Genomic DNA, 22,026 nt, shown 5'->3' with positions numbered 1-22,026 from the left:
AACCCTCCTCAGTGAGTCATATGGGCAGCCTTCGCTGCAATTTCCTGCAAGAAATGTCTTACAGTTCTTACAAGTGCACATTTGCACATATTTAAGGGAAGATTCTCGACAAAACCAATCAAGTAATCATTAATTAGTCCATAAGTGACTTGAGTTTTGTAAAGACTAATCTCCATTTTGGTACACAAATTAGACCGAGTCTTAACCATCAGTGTCATACTGCCAAAGAATTAATGTGGACTCAGTATGCTTCAGTGTTGAATCACTGTAGTGTACACGAAAGATTGCACAATGGCCCATTGTGTCCACATTGTTTTGAATAGTATGAGTGTTGTGTACTTTTGGAGAGGCAGTGTGGTAATTGTTAGGAGGGATCAGTTGTGATTTGTAATGTGTCCAGCTTCATTATAAGAGCCAGGCCTAATTGCTCCATCCTTGGCCAGCCACATGTGCTTTTGTGCTCTGCAACACCTGTCACAGTTGTTCTTTCCCATCTTTAAATCTGTTTTTGGCTGTAGCCAAGGCTGGATGGGGTAGGGGGGCGGGCGGATGGGTGGTGGGGGGTAATGGCATGGTGGGCGCTGGAAGACTCGCTTGCCAGCAGGCAATTAAGGGAAGGGGGAGAAGGCTGGAGTGGAGTGGCTCGACAACTCTCTTACCGAGAGAACCTGCTGACACACTGCATCGAGCCAGCCACTGCCCAGCCCCAGCTCCAGCCCCAGCTCCACTCTCTCACTCACACATATTAATGTGCTATCAAGTGCGGCTAAAATTTACTACCTCGCTTGAATTGTTAATGTGCCCTTAAACGAGACGCTAGTGGATGTTTGGTGTGTTTTTTTGCCCGAGTCTTTTTAGCTTGGCTCGTCCCCTCGCTCTGCATCTTCCAAATGTTCATTAGCTTCAGGTTTGGAATGTCTTAAATGGATGAGTGAAGAAACTCTGTCAAATTGGCTGGATCAACTCTGCATTTCGCCTGCGTTACGCAGACAGGCGCGTATCATGACAAAAGAATGGAGTTGGGGTGGGTCGGGGAGTATTTCTCATACCAGCGTAGAATTGCAAGGAAAATAATTTCATGGTTATTTGTGATGTCTCGTTTTTTTTTTCTCCCCGAGATTGCCTTTCTTTTTATTCATATCACTGCGCTCATTGTTTTTGTCGGACAACATATTGTCCCCTGTAATGTGTTTATTTGATATAGTCGGGGTTGTTCTGTGCTAACATGTACAACAGTTTAATTAAAAGGAGAAGAAAAGCCCTCATGCAAGCGTAATTGAAGTGTAAATGAAATGATTGTGTTTGCTCAGTCATGTTGCCCTGTGGGTGTGCTCCCCATTTCATTTTACACAATCAAACTCCGGAGAGGAAAAGCCCGGCGAGATGACAGCTTGGAGTGCGGACCCACAGACATTCACACTCGCCCATGAACAATATTAATTTCATCGCATGGGCTGAAACGCAATATGCATGCTTTGCGGCAACAGAAGACTCCTCGCCATTATTAAATGGGAGGGAGGAGAAGTGCTGTGTGAGTGGACGTGGAATGACCTGGGGAAAGGATGATCGGGACACACAAACAAGGTGGTGTGGTGTGGTGTGGTGTATGTCCACATCTTTGTGTGGTGTGGTGTGTGTGTCCACAACTTTGTGTGGTGTGGTGTGTCCACATCTTTGTGTGGTGTGGTATGTGTGTCCACATCTTTGTGTGGGATGATGTTATTGCTTTCAGACAATATATGATCTTCATCATCATCATCATCACCATCATCATCAATCATCATAAATCATTATCCTTTGAAAATTGCATAGTTGATTTTCTGACATTAAATGTCATGTTCACATTATCTTTAAACCAATCTGTTTGTTTGTTTGTCTCTGTACTATGTTGTCTTTGTGTGGTGCAAAGTTTTACCATGATGAAGTCCACAAGCTTATAGTCTTTTGTCTTGTGCTCCTTTTCTCCTTCTTAGATGTGTCCCGTAGGACTTAGGACTTAACCCAAATGTCCTCAGGGTGCCATGACTGTGTCACTATCTTGCTCGTGACCACGCTCCAATTGTTCTGGCTTCCCACCCAAACAAAAGGAGTTTGTTAGGGCAGTAACTGGGGAAATGAACCCAAATTCGCCTTTCCTCTCATCAACACTGACAGTTGTATTTGCTGGGTTGCCAGGTCAAACTGGAGGCCCCTGGTATTGAGATTGGGACCTTGTGATTTGAATCTTGTCAACTTTCAGATGACCTAGTGTTCTTCCATTGTGTCACCCTAGCAACCATCATTTTTTTTTTTTGTCTTTTCTTGATTACATTCAGATACATGCGTCACGGTCTTATTGAGTCACAGAATTTATCCTGCGGGGAAAGAATATTTTCTGTTCGGAATCATTTGGCCAAACACAGAACTGAAGAATTCAACTCAATAATTCATTCATTCTGTGTATATCTTGTTTTGAGCAGAGGAGGGGATGAGCTATTGCTAGAGGTCACAGCAAAGCCATTTTAGACTTCATCCATGTCAGTTAGCACTACTGGTTGTTTATTTATTTACTTGTTTATTTATTTATGTATTTGTGTTCAGTCTGTCATTTGAACAGTTTGCCAGCTCAGTGCTCCATGGCCCCTCTGTTCCTCTCCCCTGAGGTTAGAAGGCGTATGAAGCCTTGTTCTTCCCTATTAAGTGCCTTTTGATTCAAGTTGCTTCTCTGAGAGAGGGATTGTAAGAGCTTTCCCCAGACTCTGCCCTTGTTGGGACAACTGTTTTAGGGGGAACTTCAAAACAACTCCACTCATTAGACAACATGACCCGGGCCTCTACCTCAAGGACTAACCCCTTCAGTCTGAGGCCTTTGACAGTAAAAAAAAAAAAGCCCAATTAGCTCAGATAGGGCTGTGCTGTTTTTGCTTCCTTGACTTGGGGAAAGTAACTTTTTTTTTAATTAAAACATTTCTTAAATTTCCAATGTCAGTTTGTTTGATTGAATATCTGCATGTTGTCTCGGAAGGAATTTTCAAAGGCTTATGTCTGCTGACAGCCGTGTTAAGGGATGGCCTCTGGAAACTGATTTGAATCGTTAAGATGACTTAATGAAGATGACACCCACATGGGGCCAAGTTCAGACTCAGACACAGCACCTTTTGCACACCTCTCTGTAGAGCTCGAGATAAAGAGTTGTTTTGAATCTGGACTTTTTTTTGCGACTCCTTCTTGTCTGTTCTTTGCCAAATTCAGACTTGCCTGACTCAAGCACCACCGGTGTATGTTGAGCTCTACCTGCCAATTCCATTTGCTTTTCCTCTGGCCTATAAGACCACATACTAGGCCCTTACAGTAAGTAACAAATGAGCCTGATGTCCCTTGAGTTTTCCTTAATGGTTTTACAATTGCAGCCATAATTGCTGATTTGGCTTCTGCCAGTAATGTGTCATGGCGCCTCTTTCGGTGGGCCTCTCCTCCTCATCAAAGCCATTAGTATTTCCATGCACCAGGTTGCTGCTTGTTTGCCTGGGGTTTACGCTGCATTGACTTCATAATGTTCATACAGCCAACGGAGTTTGCATTGCTCTCTCTCTCTCCTCTAATTCGCTGACAGTCATCTCAGTAAGTACCGCACCAGAGTAGTGCATAGCTGCAGAGAGCACCTTTTCCAATACAAACGCTGGCACTCACCGTGCACCTTTCAACAACAGCATAGGCATTACACAAGGTGTGATCTAACACTGACCTTTCTACTGCGAAGCGTGGCTATTTTAAGGTAAATCAAAAGGACATCGGGATATCACAGTAGATTAAAGGCCCTTCACACCGTGCCCGTTAATTGCCTGAAAACTCAAAGGTTTCAGGGTTTAGAATCTAGTGAAACTGTCAGGTCATATGTGTGTCGCATGGACTTAAACGACCTCAGAACAGTTGTTGCCAGCAGAATAACATGGGGTGTCCTTGGCTGAAAAGCGTATTGCTTAGTAATGCAGATAGAAAAAGCTTTATGCTAGAGAACATATTTGCCATTCATTCATTGTTTTCCCGACATAGTTTCACCCTCTTGTTGTGTTCACGGTCAAATTTGAGTGATTGCTCATTCTTTTCCCACAGAAATATTGTTAATTTTCTCTGACTATCATGAGGTTACATGACTTTATTAACACATGCCATCCAAACACACCAAACACATTTTTATAATTTTCATAACCAATTTGGGTGTTTTATTTAGCCTTAGAATACCCATGTGTAGTCCCAGTCAAAAATAGCCAAAATGAACCAGTGAGAAATAGTCATTGTATAAAATTGAGTCCAGGCCTCTGTATATTCACACACAAACACAAACACAAACACACCCTCACTTGTTTCTATGCCAGCCCCCACGGGGACCTTTTCCCAGAAGTATTTCCCCCTTTCTGACTTAGATGAGCTCAGGTCAATGGGGCCTGGCGGCCAAAAATAGATGATGATACAAAGGTCTATCACAACATTAGATGATAATGTATGTGCTAAAATGGAGTTATAACAAGTTATAATGCAGCGGCCATTTTTGATGGGGAATACAAAACTAGTAAATGTAAAATTAACAGAAAGGTTAATTTAATGACACATAACACACATTATGTTACACACACACACACACACACACACACACACACACACACACACACACACACCCACACACCCACCCACACTGTAGATCATGCCTGCATGTACTGTAGAACATCAAGTAGTGTGACTGTGGTTACCTGGTTTCAACTCTGTGATTTACTTATTTGTTTTCATTTGTTATGTCTAGCACATCAGGGCAGATAAGCCACAGCATTTTCTCTGTTGTTTCATACAAGACATATACAAGACACGAGTACCCTGCACTTCTTTCTGTCATCAGAGTATCTCGCTGAAATCTCTTTTTAAAAAAGCGTCTTTATTCCAAAGCACACCACATTGTGCTTTGGATCATCCTTTATTCTGCTAGGCCTCTATTGTTGAACTGCAATGTCAGTACATTCATCTATCAAATGTTAAAAAAGGCACTCTTGTGAGATGTCACAGTGGGGCTGATTGGACGTGTTTGTTGTGCAGTCAGGATGGCAGAGTCTCTCTGTGGTGGTTTCGGAGAAAAGGGCTCCTGAAGGTGCGGGCGTTTTGTCACCACCAGTGCTTGTGATGTTGTTTTCCACTCGTGACGCTTGAGAGTGGGCATATGGCTCTGTCTGGGGAGAGAGAGAGAGAGCCATGCTGAATGTGTTCACAAAAACCTGCCTTGGTTCCTTTCAGAAACCTAGCCACTAAGAACCTGGAAACTGTTGCCTTGTTTATCAGTTGAAGACCGCTCAAGGTGAATTATTGACAAACTGCCCACTAACCAGCTGCTCTGATGAAATTTATGCATCTTAAAATCACGCTTGGCTAACGCTGGCCTTGATGACTGCAACATCTGAATATTCACATCGAACTCCGAGCTTGACCTAACACCATCCCTCACTTGCAGTGCAGAGCAAGTAAGCGCACATGTTTTTGTATTGGTTTCACAGGGTCAGTGCCATGTCACCAGCCCTGTGATGTATCTGCGTGTTTTTTAGAGTTGCCGATTTTATTCTTCTCACTTCTGCCAACAATGAGCGCAACAGTTGTCTGGAAGTCAGTCAGACGTGTGAAATCTGCAGAGCACACTCTTTAAAACAGCCTCAGGACTTATTATTGCTATTAATGATGCGCGTATCCCAGATAACCAGTGTAATGATGACAGACTTGCTAATTTGATAGGATTTACTGCTGACACAAACAGTAGTTATCCTGATTAGGGGTGCAATTTACTAGGTTCCACCTCCCAGGCAAGATCAGAAAAAATAATTAATTACACTGAAAGCCCTGTTTCCATATTCTCAGTGTGGCAGTGCAGTGCCTTGCGTGGCAGTAAGTAATTTGCTTTCTAAATCCGCTGAATTCGAACAACACTCTCCCAGCGCCTTATCTGGGTGGTTTCATAAGCACAGGTAGATGTGTTATCACACATCATCTCATTACATATCAGCGTCTGTCGAAGAAACACCGATGACACCGGATTATTTTTATTACCTGGCTCCTTAATTCAAAGTTTTAGTCGACGCCTACGTTCACTGCATTCCAGGCAACAATTACCAAACTTCGGGGAGCGTAGCACACACTTTATAGTCATTGCTGCAGTCTTCATCGCTCTCTCCCTCATCCTCATCTATTGCATAGGCACTTATCAGGCAGCCGTGATTAGTGTACAGGAATTAGAATGCAGCTACTGTACTTTTTTTTCCCCTCCTGCATTAATTCGGGGACATGCCACTCCGCAGTGATGATGCTGAACATCGGGGGTCATATGTGCCGACCACGTGAACGCAATCGTAAGAGAGCCTTGGGAAAGTCGAGCGTCGAGCGTTCTCACTTCGGCTCTCCCCTTGATGTGGTGTAATAGAACAAAGCCTTGCATATTAATGAGTTGTCAGTATGGTGCAGCATAGCTGAATCGGAAGCTCGGCCTCAGCTAAGAGGCTGTGCTATAGCCAGGTGGCCTATTAAATTCATTGGCTACTGTACCTATTAGAGGATGGATGTGGGAAGGTGAGGAGTGGCTCTACAGTTTTTAATTGGCATTTGGCAGGTAGGATTATTTTTTTCCCTCCCTGCATATCAACTGACAGAATGCACAGTTGAGCTCTATCCATAGAGAATAATTCCACCATGAGCCGCCAGACGCCACGCACAATATTTAATATGAATTTAGATTATTTATCCTAGCTGTTTTTATTTATTTATTTGATGTTTTATTTATTTATTTATTTGATGTTCTGTGACTTTGTTTCTGCAATTAAATGAGTTTGCTGCCTCCAGTGTAGCTCAAGGATCATAGCCAGAGCATTTGAGGTTTTTGTTTATGTGCTTATATGCTTGGAGCTAACATGTCTTGCCCTCCATTCATATCAGTACTGAGCCAATTGGTATGTGCTTGAGGAACACTGACAACAGTGTTTTAGGGCAAAGTCTGCAGTGTTCTTGCTCTCCCTGACAGTTCACAGTGACCTCTGAAGTTGATGTGGCTACAGTTTTCATCAATAAAAAACCTGCATTTTATAAAATAAATACAATACATAACATGAAAATAAATACATAATTATTATATAACAATTTAAAAATATGAGCCATACCATGGGTAAAAGTTACTTAAAACAAGATTTTGCCAGTAAGGAATTGAAAAGATCAGCGATGTCCGTTTTTCTCGAGATGAGGGTCTTTGGTTTATATTTATTTATTTATTTTGTTTATTCCCCTTCACCATTGGTGGTGCAGACAGGCATGCCTGTGGAAGCACTGATTCGAGCTGGTGGGTGGGACCCTTGGGCTGAGTAATGGCTTGGATATTACCAGGAGGAGATTATTTCTGTATCACGTTGGACGTGCTGTGGCAGCCATCCAGAATGAGGCATGCTGGGGTGTTGTGTATTGCCCTGGAGATGTGGCTGCACCCACATAGTGCTTGAGTTAACAGTTAGACTTGTATTGAATAACAAAGCAAACAAATTAGCAAACTAATATACATACAGTAGCATCATGTATACTTTTGTTTGACCTATGTTGAAAATAATGCAGCATTTGGTCATTCTCAGTGGAGCAGATGGGCGTTTTGACTTTACAGTCTGCATAACTCTGTGGTGCCCCTGTGGCTAGGAGAGGGAACACTCCGAGCCAACGTGCCGTTCATTCGAAGAACTAACGGCTCTGTTTGTCTGATCTGTTAGCCCTCCAAACTGGATGTCCTTCATTTCCAAGTCACATAAAATCAGCTGAACATCTTGCTCCTGGTCTTAAAGCGCCTTTTTACTCTTCACTTTATGTCTGCTGATAGCCCTTGAACAGCACACTAAACGCATAGCCATTAGTGAAGAATGGAATCTTATCCCTGCATTCAATGGCTAATGCTTGGGCTGAAATGGATTTGTATGATGAAGTAAAAAATACTTAGCAATCATTTCATAATGGATCTGGGCCACTTCTCCCAGAACCTTCTTAAAGGTGCCATATTCTACTTCTTTTTTCAACAAGTCAATTTAAACCTGTGGTTTGCACAAATCGTGTCCCTGAAGCTGTTTGCAAAAAAAAAATACCCTCAGATTACACATCATCAGCAGCTCCATGTTTGCCCGTTTCAGTCCCTTTCAGAATAGGCGATTTCTGAGGCCTGTTGCCTTAAATGCAAAGTAGCTGTTGTTTGCCATGCCCCACTCCGCAACTGATTCCATGTTTACATCAACGGGCAACATGGTCGTAAGGTACATGTAAGCCGCGGAATACGAGTTGGTGTCTGTGACATGGAGGATTCTTCACCAGAGAGCCTCCGACTGCCAGTGTTGAAATGCAATGTTCCATATGCAGGAATAATAAAGAATGTGTGAGTTATTTGAGTTTAGCCAAAACATCTGCTAAATACAATAACCATAGAAGAATCAATTCAGACACCTGCTTGTATGATATAACATGATCTATCAATGTTACATGATAATGGGTAAAACTTTATATGAGTCAGTATAAAAGCCCAATAGTGTTGATGTACTGTAGCCTATTCAAAAGTTTAAAAGCATTTGTGAAATTGGCTACCTATTACCGGATAGCCTGGGTCACTTCCGGCGTAGGCTAGGCTATGCTATGCTATATGGCCTTTGTCCTTGTACCTGTGGCCGAATTACAGCTGCGGAGATATCACTTACCAATCCCGCTCCCACCAGTGTCACATTGCTTAAATATGCCAACAAGGACGAGATGTGTCCTGGGGACTTTCTGTTTGTATGCTTGAAACATGGATCATAAAGTGTGTAAAAGAGTTTGGATATTTTGTGTAGCCTTGCCTACTGTGGAAAACGACAGGCTACGATCAAAACGGAGGATCTTGAGTGGGAATTTTCAGTTGGGGGTGGGTAGTAGGCCTATAGGAGATTTCTGACTAACTCTGAGTTTCTGACATCAACCACAAAAACTCAAAGCATGCTTTATTTTGCACCTGAAGTGTTTGTAGAAGCATCAGAGACCCAAATGGAGGTATAAAAGCACAGATAAAGTCGTTTTTGCATAAAATGGCCCCTTTAACACTATTTCATTTGCAAGGTATACCTACATTTCTTTTTTTTTCTCTTTTGCTTATTTTTTTGCTTAGAGGATCCTTATAGCCTAGATACAGTATATTCTCTTAGAAATGCTTTCATAAAAAGAAGAATTCAAGTTTATTTAGTTATAGTTGTTTTGGAAAAGAGACCGGTGAATGATTCAATGCGCAAACAGTATAAATGGATGAGTGGATTTAAATGCAGACATGTACAGTACCGTATCCCTGCGTCCCACATGTATCTGGATGGCTATGCACTGATGAAAAGGATTGTGCAAAGCCAGCCGTTGGGCTGCAGTTACAGGCAACTTTTAGCATCCTCAAGTGTATAAAACTGCTCCGAGGTCATGCCAATTGCCGGCATTGTTGCTTGACCTTGGAGCACTGATGTTTATATTCACTGCACCTTGGCAACCGTCGCGGTTATCTCCTGTTGCAACCGGAAGACGCACTAGAAAGTCTTTTCTGATCTAATCTCAAATGCAGGCTTTTATTTCTGCCATAAATCCACAGCGCAGGTTTGCCAGGTTTTAAAAGGACCGGTAATTCATGTCTGAGCCGAGAGCTCATAAATTTTAGCACCAATGTGTTGTAGGCTGTAATAACAAGCCTAATTTATGCTGATGTTGTGCTATAAAGTGTTTACTGAGGCTGTTAGCAATCACGTGTGTTATGTTGACATCAGAAGTGCCATAAACAATTCTTAAAAATGTTTAAGGTGCACCTCTAAAATCAACTGCTGGTTGCAACAGGTGACTACAGTTAATCATGGCTGTGTAGCTCACCATCTTCCTTTATTTGTCCTGAAGGATATTCAAAGCAACAAATACAAATGAAAATTGACTCAAACAGATGAGTACTGTTGACAGAGTAATATTTTATGGAAAAGGGAACGTTGGGCCTCTTGCAGTAAAAAAAAAAATCTCTTAAATTTCCTCTTAATTTTTTAGAAAGAAAACAAAAGAAGAAAAGTCAACTCCAGAGACAACAGATATTCTTAGTCATCCAAATCAGCTCTTAACTTGGCACACTGAATGAGGCTTCCGGCTTGATCATAAACTGGGGGAGTATGGCCAGTTCTTTGTTATTACAGTACATGAATTTTCATAAATCTTTTTTTTTGCCAGGTAATTTCAGTAGACCTGCAGTTATTGTAAAAATGGAGATATAGTCTTTTGGAGTGTGTGTGTGTGTGTGTGTGTGTGTGTGTGTGTGTGTGTGTGTGTGTGTGTGTGTGTGTGTGTGTGTGTGTGTGTGTGTGTGTGTGTGTGTGTGTGTGTGTGTGTGTGTGTGTGTGTGTGTGTGTGTTGGTGTCTCCAAATAGGCCTACTACCTTAACATATTGGTACTAGTGAGCTGTTTACTGAGGCATGAAATAGATTGAATTCAGGTTTTGTCACTGGGTTTAATGATGGACGTTTTTTTTTTATATTCTTACATTTTGTATTTTCCCCAACTTTAAAAGCGTCTCGTCCCTCGCATTGGACAAACATATTGTGAACTGTGAAAGCAAGATGTTTTTCTCTTATCTTGGTGAGAGTGCTTTCACAAAATAAGAAAACATTGGTCAGTCTCAAAAATCAATAGGTTACAACAAAAAAAGAAAAATACATGTGGACACAAGCAAAAATAAAAGAAAATGTGTTCCTACATTACCTCTTCCATGAGGCCCGTTGTGTTTTCAGGGAGTTGTGTGACCTTGAGGTGATTTGTATACAGTGCGTTTCATCAGTATGCTCCCAAGCACTAGCAGTTAGTCAGATTGATTTGCAGTCTAATTCTCCCAGTTGTACACATGGTGCGCTGGATCCCAGCAAAGCTTGTCTGAGGCGTGTGGAAGAGGAGATGGACTTTGAAGTGAGTTTTAGCTGACAGAAAACCCAGCTGGATCCATACTCTTCCCACATGTCCAGCCTCTGCCCTCCTCCCCAGGAGCCAAAGGCTCTTTTCATTAGGGAGGGGAGGAGACGCTGAACTATGGGAAAGTGATGACCAAGCAGAAAACACTGATGCTTCGGGGGCCCTAGGGTTTCGGTTTGACGGACTAAGTTAACACCTCGATGCAAATTGGACGCCCCGGATCATCTGTGTGCAGATAGATGGTTATGGTGGGAAAAGGGCTTCAGCTTTTTCATCTTTTTTTTGTACTGTTAGACCTATTTACTGTATGGTAATGTGTAGGGGTGAGACGTGTATGTTTAAAATGCTGGTATAATGCCTGTGACACCCATGCCAATGTCTGTGAAATGTGCGTGTGTGCAGTCGCAATGACAGTTGACTGATGTTAATGTAATTGAAGGAATTTTGGAAGGGATTTTGCCTAAATGACAAAGGAACTTCTAATTCAACTGTTGTTTAAACTTATTTGTTCCAGATCACTTGATAGTGTATGTACAAAAAAACTAAGTGTGTTATATCCAGCTTATTTAGTCAGAGAAAGATGCAAAATAAATAGGATGCTACATTGTCATTTCATTAGCTAAACTGAGTGCATTAAGGCGAGACACGGCAGTTGAAAACATTGTTTTTGTGACCTCCGGTCAATTTCGAGATTTTGTGCTAGTTTGCTACCTTAGCATGTATTCTACCACCCTACTACAACAACAAAGTCCGATTTGCACATTTAGGTGTTTATTTCACGAACTTTTGTGTGCTCGCGCCTATGTATTTCTCCACATTTTCTCAAAAGTTCCCATTCTAAAATGTCATGTACTCCCGCGAACGTGATCCAAATCATATCGTGTCTCACACCGTTGGAAAGCCCTGCTCCTCCTGCATAACGCCATGCAATCCAAATATGGACATTTCCTTTGTATTGGCAACCAATCGCGAAAGTTCAAAGACGAGTCTAAGCTGAGAACGAATCTCATTGGCTGTGTTTTAAGGCTGTTTTCTCAAAACTAGTTATTTGCGGTTTTGAGTCATTTTCCGGTAGATACTTCTCAGCCTCTGTAGCACCTATCTACACCAAACTTTCCAGTTATACACTTAACAGTATTCTGAAGACATTTACAGAGGGATTTGTTAATACATCATTCCTGGCCTGATTTATGTGACATGTTAATCAAAAAAACATGGCAAAAATCGTTTTTTTAAGGCTATGGACAGTATATTTGGATTTTCTAGGCAATGAAAGCAGATATCCTGAAATCCTTCTGTAATTTTATTGTAATCTTGTTTGTAAACAACATGAAAGAATAATTTTGCACCTGGCTTTATCATATGCTCAGATCTATCTACCGGAAATATATGCAAAATCATGCATATTTAATGAGATAATGCCTCATTTGCATAATTAAACATACACATTTCAAAAACTTGTAATAATTTTTTTTCTCATACTTGTGTAAGTAATCAACTGAGGAAGTTTCATGGTGATACCTATTATTTAAAAATTTTACCCTATTCAACTGTAGTGTCTCGCAGAACAAACACACATTCCAGTTTCATTGTTTAAATGAATGATCCAATGATGTTAAAACAACTTAGGGCATATTCATGGATGATAACGAGTTCCAACTTTCGTTTGGGAGCAAATTATTTTATTTTGAGTAGTTAAGCTTTTAACGCAAGGGATATTGAATCACGTCAAAGTAAACCACTTTTTTAAACCACTGACACGGCTCAGAATAGCATTACACTTCAGTGGTTATATGAAGAGGGTCTTGACATACAAATCGAAACATTGGAAAGAATTGTAAATGTACAGAGATGTTATCATAAAGACTGTTTATGAAGTCAGTGCATACCCTTAACTCGTCTTTCTGTGTCCCAGCTTATCTGGTGTACGGATGTTGACTGCTGAGATTTGCTTGTATCACTGAATATTCAGCTAGGTCCTGCCTACTTCTTAACAGGGCTCTCTGCTTTGCCTCCACCTCTGAAGGTCCAGAGGTTGTCATTTTCACAAAGTCTAATATGTGCCTACAAAGTGAGACAACATGAAGAAATATTTGTACGGCAGCACATGAAACTGTAAAGTTCAAATTGCTTGATTTATCTGAGAGTGTTTATTCATGTCCATTTTGTATATAAATGTTGTAATTAATGTCTGCAATCCAAAGGTTTATGATGTCTGTAGTGTTTCTGAAGTATGCTGATTGCTGCAAGAGAATGATTGAGTAGAGGTGTCCAGTTATGCGTGTTCTGAATGTGCTTTTTAAACACAGTTCTCAAAGGGCATCTAGAGCACAAAGGACTGCATGAATGCCTGTAGCATGACTTGTTTATCTGATGTAGGGACAGTAAACATCCAGCTGCATTTCATAACTTTCAATTTTCTCTCTAAACAAAGCACATTCAGTCTCTCTTACTCACTCATCCACACACACACACGCACGCACGCACACACACACACACACACACACACACACACACACACACACACCTGACCCCACAGACAAACCAGCAGCAGCCTTTTTATTGAACAGGACAGTTGTGCTGATTGGTTTTGATGAGCGAGGTAGAGAGTGATTAATTAATTTTCCAGACGATTGGAGAGTGTGAGATCTGGCTCTAATCTTGTCAGGGTGCGTGCAGGGCCAGTCCTCTGCTCACTTGGCCGCGCTTGTTTACACAAGACTGTTGTCTTTTTCGGCGGGAGAAAAGCAACTGCTACCCCTGTAGCAGCACCGCCATTAGAGCCTGCCTCTGCTGTCGGAGAACAAAAACTCACAGGTCCTAATTGTTCTGTGTAATTATTGCAAAATGCACAGCTGCTAATTACTTTATCAGCCGCTTGAAAGGAATGGTATTTTTCCAATTATCCATGTTGGTCTGCGCACTGTTTTTCCAAGTTTGCTATTGCACGCAAATGGGATCCAGCCATGCAGATGCAGAGCTATTGTTGTATTCAAATAAGGAGCATTTGATTCAGTTTTTTTTCTAATTATTTTTAGAAATTCCTTGAGGTCTTTGGAGGATGAGAATCTTTAGTGAGCTGTTGAGAGCGGCAGCCTTTTTGACACAGCCTTCACCGATGGAAATAAATAAAGGCCCGCGACTGGAGCGAAATCATCTTTTGATTCTCTCGATTCTCAACTCCAAGGACTCTGCAGTGCCACTCATTACGGTGCTGGCGGTTTGAGGCTTCGGTCCCCTCCGGATCTTTCCGGGGCTTTTGGCCCTTCTCTCCTCTCTCCGTCGTAATTGCTCAGTCCGCTTCACCTGGAGTTTGCGGCTCTCGTCTCTCTCTCCCTGACTTTTTGGTCATTTCCATTCCTTGCACCTTAATTGGCAGACGAGCAGCGGTGCTCTCGGCAAATCAACCCCCGTCTGTCCAGCGATGGCTCTCCCATTACGGTCCCTAGTCAGTTGCTACTGCAGGGTAACATTGTTATTCCTTCTTTTTTTTTCCCTACCCAAAATCAAAGGAGAACCCAAATCAGTTTGTTAACTTCTGAGTCTCGAGCTCTCTTGCACCAGTGTTCTCCCTCGTGTTACATTTGATCTCGTGGACAGCCGGTGCATCAGCGGTCGTATCACAGCATCAGCAAAGAGCAAAGGAAGGTCTGTGCACAATGCTATTGTTCACTTGCTCATACTGGAATATTCTATTTCTCCACATACTGTAGCATATCACAGCTGTGCCTGGAGGTGTCATTTCACATTAGATGTGAGACATCATGTGAGAAGAACCCATTTCCAGCTCATGTTGTGGAGTATTGTTGAAACACGTTCTGACTGCTGCCTACAGTTGGACTGGAGTGAGACTGACTTTACATGGCCAGAATGGGGGGGAAGGGCCCTCAAAAAAGCCTCAGTGAAAATTAATATTATGACACTATGTCTCTAGGTTTGGGGGGGCCCAAGATGATATTCTTTCATATTATGGCCCAAATGTATAGTCACAGCCTATTGTGGCAGAGCAGAATAGGCTTTGTAGATGAGTAAGGTGTGGTATGTGTCCTGTCTTCTGCGTTCTTTGTGAAGATAGTAAACAGAAACAGCTGCACATGAAATCATCATGGACATTTTGTAAAAGCCCCTTATGTGAATCCTGGGGTGAATAAAATTACATGTGTATTGTGGCTTAAAAAAACAACAACCTGAAACATCTAAACAGAGACGCTCATTATTATGGTAATCTGATCCCCTAATAGCCTTCCGTTTTAGCAATCACTGTTCTACAATTTGTCTAATTAGTTGTTCTCTACCTGTGCTCTCTCAGGCCTAAAAAAAGCCTCTTTAATAATGTGCTTTGATGTAGATACGATGCCTTTCATGAATGGATTCCACTACGAAAGCTTTGTGTAGGCGAATCGTGCTGAGGAGGAGGAGGAGGATGATGTGTCTCATTTGCTGTCACACAGTAAATTAACAAGTAAACCAACGTCTTGAGCGTCTCGAGGTTTTTGAACCTTAATCGGAAGAACATTTTGCTGGGGTATTCATGTTAGTCTTGGCCGCTGCTGGTGCCAAATGCCAATTTGTGAGGGATCCAGCATATCATTTTGATTTATCATATCACAATGTTTGTGCCCTCTTCAACCCATCCAGATGTATACCCAGTATTGACATTCATCCAATAGAATGACAAATCAGGGAATACATAGTGGTGCTAGCCATATTCATGCATCCGTAATGCCATAATATACTGTAAGCCCTGCCATAAATTCACATAATGGCTATTAGCCTCAAGAAATGCTGGCCCAGTGGCTTTCCATGGTGAGTCATGATTACAAACGTTTATTGGAGGAGAGGATATGTATCATAATTTATTGCCCAAGATGAGGAGAGCCCCAAAGAAACATGAAAGCAACCTCAGCTTTGGCCATGTTATTTATATTTAGACATTTGTTTGTTTGTTTACATCGCCAACAAAAACATGAATTAATTAAAGATAGTGCGAGGCTAATGGAAGGAGCATAGTCATTAGGGTGAAGAAAGTCTACAAAATGTAGACTTTATTGTCTTAAGGAAACTCGGCTATCGATTAGAAGTCTCTGCATTCGGTACAAAGAGATTTATGGTCTGTAGACTTTGCAGAGTTTACCCGGTGCTGCTTCTCTGTGCTCAGTGCAGTAACAGCCTTCTCCTGTTAAATGCCCTTTATTTATTATGTGCTCACTGTACTATAATGCTGTTTATTTAAAGATGCACAGGCCATTATAAAGCTTTCAATCAATGGCCATGATGAGAGCCACTGGATGGAAGTGATTCTCCCCCCCCCCCCCCCCCCCCCCCTCCCAACCTGATCCCTGGCTCGAGCGGCATTTATTAATTAGCCGAGTTGTGTGAAGAAGAGACTTGAGAGGCAAGGCAGAGAGGCAATTCAAAGCCATTACTGTATATCAGTGTTCCATTGTGCTCATTTCATTTTACCCCTGTTTGGCGGAACCACTTCTCTCTCTCTCTCTCTCTCTCTCTGAGTTCTGCTGAGTTTCGCTTTAGCAACATTTTGCAATTCTAATCCTCCTTCTGGCACGGACAAAAACACAGCATCACGAGGCGTAGGTGTGAAGGGCATTTTGAAATACAAAGTCAAGGATGGTTAATCATTTTCCTTTTCATTCATCTCATAGACATGTCGAAAGGACTGCAGAGATTGTTGGAATTTGTTGCATAGCTTTTTCTTTTCTTTTTTTTTTTGACCGGGGGAAGTTGGGGGAGGGGGAGGCGGGGTTGTGGATTAATTTCCTCTTGTTGTCAAAAGTGACACAAACTGAATTAAACTAAGCAAAATGGCCAAGGGTTGTTGCATTCGCAAGGCAGGAATTTGAGCAAAGAGCGCTGTGACCTACAGGAATGAATGTTTCATAGCTAGGCATCTAACAGCATTGAAATGTCAGCATACTAATCTCCGTGGTGGTAGTGTTCTATGTATGTCTGACATTGCTGTGTCCTCGCAGAGTGGAAATGCTCTCTGTTGTATTTTGTTCTCTCCAAAGTGGGAGCTGTCATTGTGTTGTAATTTATTCTGCTCTGCCAGAACACACTGGAGTGTATTACTTCATATCCTATTATCGTGTTTGGTTTTGACTTTACACATTCTGTGGTAACTGCTTTTAAGAGTACATCACTGACTGGCTGTTGTTTTTGTTTCGTAAAGATTTTCTGCTTGTTTTCTAAAAGCCCTACATACATTGCCACCTTTCTCTCTTGACTTTTTTTTTTTTTTTGTCTTTCGTCTGGGAGTTTAATGTCTTTGCCCTTATAGATCTCCCCCACTGTAGCCCTGAAGGGCAACCATAATCAATACTCGCACCCTCAGTTGAGGAATCACATTCCCCATAATCAATTTTGCCATGTGCCATGGACATATGCTACCTATCAAGTGTCGCTATTAGAGTGAACAAAAAAGCTCTCATGTTAGTTATATTTGTTTTATGAACGAGCCATAGCATGGCCCGCTGTCAGGGATCCGTGGCCTGAGACAGATGGCTGTGCCGGGCCGAAATAGAAACATTGTGGTCGGCGCCGAATATGACGGGCGGTGAGGGATTTCCCGGTAATGGTGCCACTATGCAAATGAAGGTAATAACCCACAGCCCTCCATCACAGCAAAGGTCAGAGTGACAAAGTAATCAATGAGCCACCGGGGACTCCTCAGGAACCTCCAGAGTTGTTTAAAATGGCTGCTTGGCCAGGGGGGGCTCAAATCCTCTTTCACTCGGTTCAGTTGGCCGTCATCCGGAGACACTTGTTCACCTAATCTTATTTCCACTGCTAATGCTTTTAGCTGGCAGTGGTGAACTAACGGGACCTGTCATGATAATGATTTATGCACACAGCCAAATTGGATCTCTTGCCTTGCCCAAACTTAGGAAGGTGACTCATAATATTTACTTCATTGCACAGGGAAGCGGTGAATGAAAATTGCCATCCTTTTGAACCATCAGCTCCAATAACCTAATGGAGGGTGATTTGTGGGATAGTATTTGGAAATAGATGCTCTCGATTTGACAGGAACCAGACAATTTTGATGAAGACTTACAAATAATTGGCAAGTCCACACTGTGCAGAAACATCCCACATAACAGCTTCCACAAGACACAAGTCTGTTCTTTAGCTGTGTCTTCATATATACATCCTAATTTCTAAATGAATGACCAAGTTCATACAGGAAAATTGGAGTGACGCCCTTAATTAGTGACAATGCAACCTAACCAATCACCTTTGCTCCTATTCGCCTGCGCTAGTTTAAATTCTCCGCGGTCTCCGCTGCCAGATTCACCTAGCTCTTGCGCTATGACGCCGCTTATTTGCTCCCTCCTCCTCCCCAGCTCCACCTGTCTAGATCTGCTTATGATATAAAGGGGAATTTTCATTAATTTCTGCTTGTCTTATTTATTGTGGCAGCAATTTACTTGTATTTTATGCAGCTTCAGTTTTGCAGCTTTGCAGCTTTAACTTTGCAGCAGCATCTTGAGCAGATCTAGGGCGCCATGACCAAGCATACTACTGTACCTTGTACTTACACTAATAAAAATCTTATTTACTAATTCTGAGAGTGTTTCCTGTCTGAAATAGCTCAGTGAATTAACTCCTGAGACAGGGCACAAGGTGTTGCTATCTCTTTATATCTATAGAGATTATTTAATCACTTTGCTTCTGCCTTTTCTTGGGTTTTAACATTGGTTGGTTGTTACATTTTCTCCGATGAAGGAGTAGGAAAAAAAAACAGCGTGTCCATTTTCCTCCTTTGTGTTAGTGTCTACGTGCTTGAGTGGGCTTCTTTTTCACCGTCATCAGTGCTGGCTTGAGCTCAGAGGAGGTAAAGGACAACAGCTTTCAGAGTCGTGCTACAGTACGCTGATGGCATGAGAGGCTAATATCTCAAGGTGTGAAATCACTCAACGTGTCTTCGCATTGTTAACTTCTGATTCCTCCGGTGGAGTGGAATGTTCTCCCATGAGTGGCTTTCTGGCGCACTGTAACTTGTGAAGCGTATTGGGCCATTATGTTTAATTTTCAATTTCAGCTCAATTTCAACAAAGCACTGTGAATTACGAATTCCAAGCATCTTGGATACAACATAGCACCAACTCTTTTTTTACTTGCCTGAAAGATATCTTTATACTGAAGATCTACTTGTTCATTTGTGCATACTTCTATCAACGCGAACCACATTCCCTTCACACGCAAGATATTATATATGACAATTCCTCCGGCCTAGATTAAAGAGTGATGCATTCAACCTGCTCTGACAGTTTTACTATTTGGCTACTACTGATCAGAAAATTGAATCTAAATAAGATTCTCCACCAGTGCTCGGCAGAGTCGCAAGATGATAAACATTGGTGATATACCTTGTGAAAAGCATTTCAATTAAAAGGACACTATTATTCTTTGGCACCTCTTATTTAAACTTCCTTCTTAGACCTTACCACTCACGCTGTCCATGAATACAATTTAAGCCTTTCTGTTGTGGACATTTAATTAAGATTAAAGGGAGGTGTAGGTATTTGTAATTATGATTTCATTTGTCTAATGCAGACAGCGGTATAATTATAGGATGTTTGTCCATAACCTCATGTGTAATTAATGTGCGGAAATAATTTGAAAATGTAACCTGTATTTAATGCCTATTGTATGTTTGATATAAATGATATAATACATACAAATATATGAGTCAATAATACAATCACGAATTTAGAATTTTGTTCTTCTTCTGTGCATGCTATGATATTAATTTTACACAATAGTCCACAAATTGGGATTTCTCTCTATTCAATCATAGCCTTCTGAAACCAACAAACAGCAAATCTGTATGAGAATGCTGCTATCTTGATCAGCATGCTCTGAAGCCATGGGAGGCCTCTCGTTTCTCCCTCACATACCTTGTCTTGTGGTCATGTAATGTTCAGTTCATCTCTTAAGGAAACAGAACCACATGCTGACCACCAGAGTGAAAGAGACACTATGTGAAGTGGTGTGTAGTGGAGACATGCATTTGTGTACACAGACCTTTGATCTGCTGGAAGAATGCTGCTGATCTAAGTTAGCCTGGGTGTTCCCATGCTGCCTTGCGCATGATTTCATTCACGCTGCTGCTGAGGCAGTCTGGAAACTACCGCCCTAATTTTTACCTGAGATAGGGGACCAATCACAGAACAGGGGGAAAGCAAGACGATCAGGAGCTATGCACAGACGGATTTGATAGACATCCGTGGCGCCCAATGAACGGATCTGGGCATTTTTTCAAATACGAGAAAATGAACGTCTGGTTGCCAGACCACGTCTTATTTGAGAAGTGGTAGGCGCTAGCCAGGCTAGGTCTAAGTGGTGGTTGTCGATGTGCCTCGTGACTCGGTCTTATTGGTACAGTCAGGGATTTTACGCGATTTAAAGCCTGCAATATTTTTTTTTGTCACAATCAGCAATCATCTCCTCATAACCGCAATCTGGCCATTCCGTGGTCTCTGTAGGCAGCCCAGGCTCCAGAAACTGGAAACAAAGAAAGTGGGGGCAGCCTGTCCCCTCAAACCAAAATGAAATGCATTATGCTACAGTATGTGACATTTCTCTGGTTATACTGAAGGTAGGGGTGAGCTACTTCTCTGCTGTGTTTTGTTTGGTCCTTGGTTAAAATATGATAAATGTTCTTTTTTTTGCAAAAAAGCATTTAATAATACATTTCAACATAAACATAAGCACAAAGAAACATGACTTTCTGTACAATCCCTGACAGCTCTTTTAAAAGGAAAACTATGCAGGATTGGCGATTTCATCGCCGGTTTCGCTTTCGCTTTTCGTTTTTTGCTCGTTTTATGCTCGCATATTTCTCTGCAGAGCTTCCCCTACAGCTTTAGCGTGTATATTTGACAAAACTCCTCAATTGGTCAGTCGGCCGTGCCTTTTCATGAGACTTTATATGACACTTCCTGGGGTAGACCATGGGTGCGTGCCCGAGGGCTCCTGAAATTGCAAGCGTGGTTCCACCGCTACAGACCACAAGGGCGGCCGAAAAAAAACATTGTTCGAGCGGTAATGACTCATTTAATCATATATAACAGTATGGCATTGATTAACTGAAAAACGTTGCATAGTTTCCCTTTAAGGCATATTTCCACCCTCCTTTAAGATGTTCACATTTACCACTCTTCCATCCTCTCGAGGAGAAGCCTTGGGAATGGCATCTTTGTTAGTGCTTATACTGTACATGGTAACACTGGGGGACATCTGTGGGAAATATTCAGGTATCAATAAAAGCAGTTTTAATTAGATTCCCATTCAAGTAGATTCCACCCAAGGCCCAACCTCTTGCAATGTTAGTGAAAGCGAAACTGAATTTGTGTGCCATTTAAGTCAGATTCCCTCTAAAATGCAGCCGTGTCGTCCTGTTGCATGTTTTCATCAAGTTTCATGAAAATGGGGTGAGTAGTTGTATAATCCTGATGTAAACCAACCAACCAAGAAATAGACACAGGTACAAACATAACCTGTTGGCATCGATAAGATATGGGTCTTTGTGACGTGAGCAGTCATGGAGAATCCAGAATTTAATGTCTTATCAGTGGTAGTTCTGAAATACGCAAAAATGAGCTCCAGATGAGATAGATAGATAGATAGATAGATGATAGATAGATGAATCTCCAAAATAGCTATTCGAGTGAAAAGGCTTGTGACAGTGTTTTCACTCTCCAGTGTTTTACCTAATGGCAACTGTGAGCATGCTCATTGGTTTGCCTGGAGGTCTTGGCACCTATGATGTACTTTCATCATAGACAACTGGGGTAGATCTTCTCCTTTGTGCCACTGAGATTTGAGTTGTTTGGGTTTGGCGTCATAAGAACATCTGGATGAAGCCGTGCTGTGCCGACAGCGAGGATCAATACCTGTTTACTGGGCCGTAATTTAGAAGTGGACCTCCTGTGAGATAGAGTTGACCCTCAGGCTCAGAAGGTCAGTCTTTTCTTGCGTGCTAGATTACAAGCGTGTTCCACCGAATCAAAGCAATCGGAATGAGCGTGTTA

The 22,026-nt window shown here is 41.8% G+C and overlaps 1 protein-coding gene across 3 annotated transcripts in view; it reads left to right on the top strand.

Annotated features, from left to right (window-relative positions):
• fhit (fragile histidine triad diadenosine triphosphatase) overlaps positions 1 to 22,026 on the top strand; it is a 166,780-nt gene that overhangs the window by 29,656 nt on the left and 115,098 nt on the right. The window lies entirely within an intron of this gene.

This window comes from Sardina pilchardus, chromosome 9, assembly GCF_963854185.1.
Source record: "Sardina pilchardus chromosome 9, fSarPil1.1, whole genome shotgun sequence".
Lineage (NCBI taxonomy): Eukaryota > Metazoa > Chordata > Actinopteri > Clupeiformes > Clupeidae > Sardina > Sardina pilchardus.
Note: the sequence above shows the minus strand (reverse complement) of the source record. Positions and strands in the feature narration are given on the sequence as shown.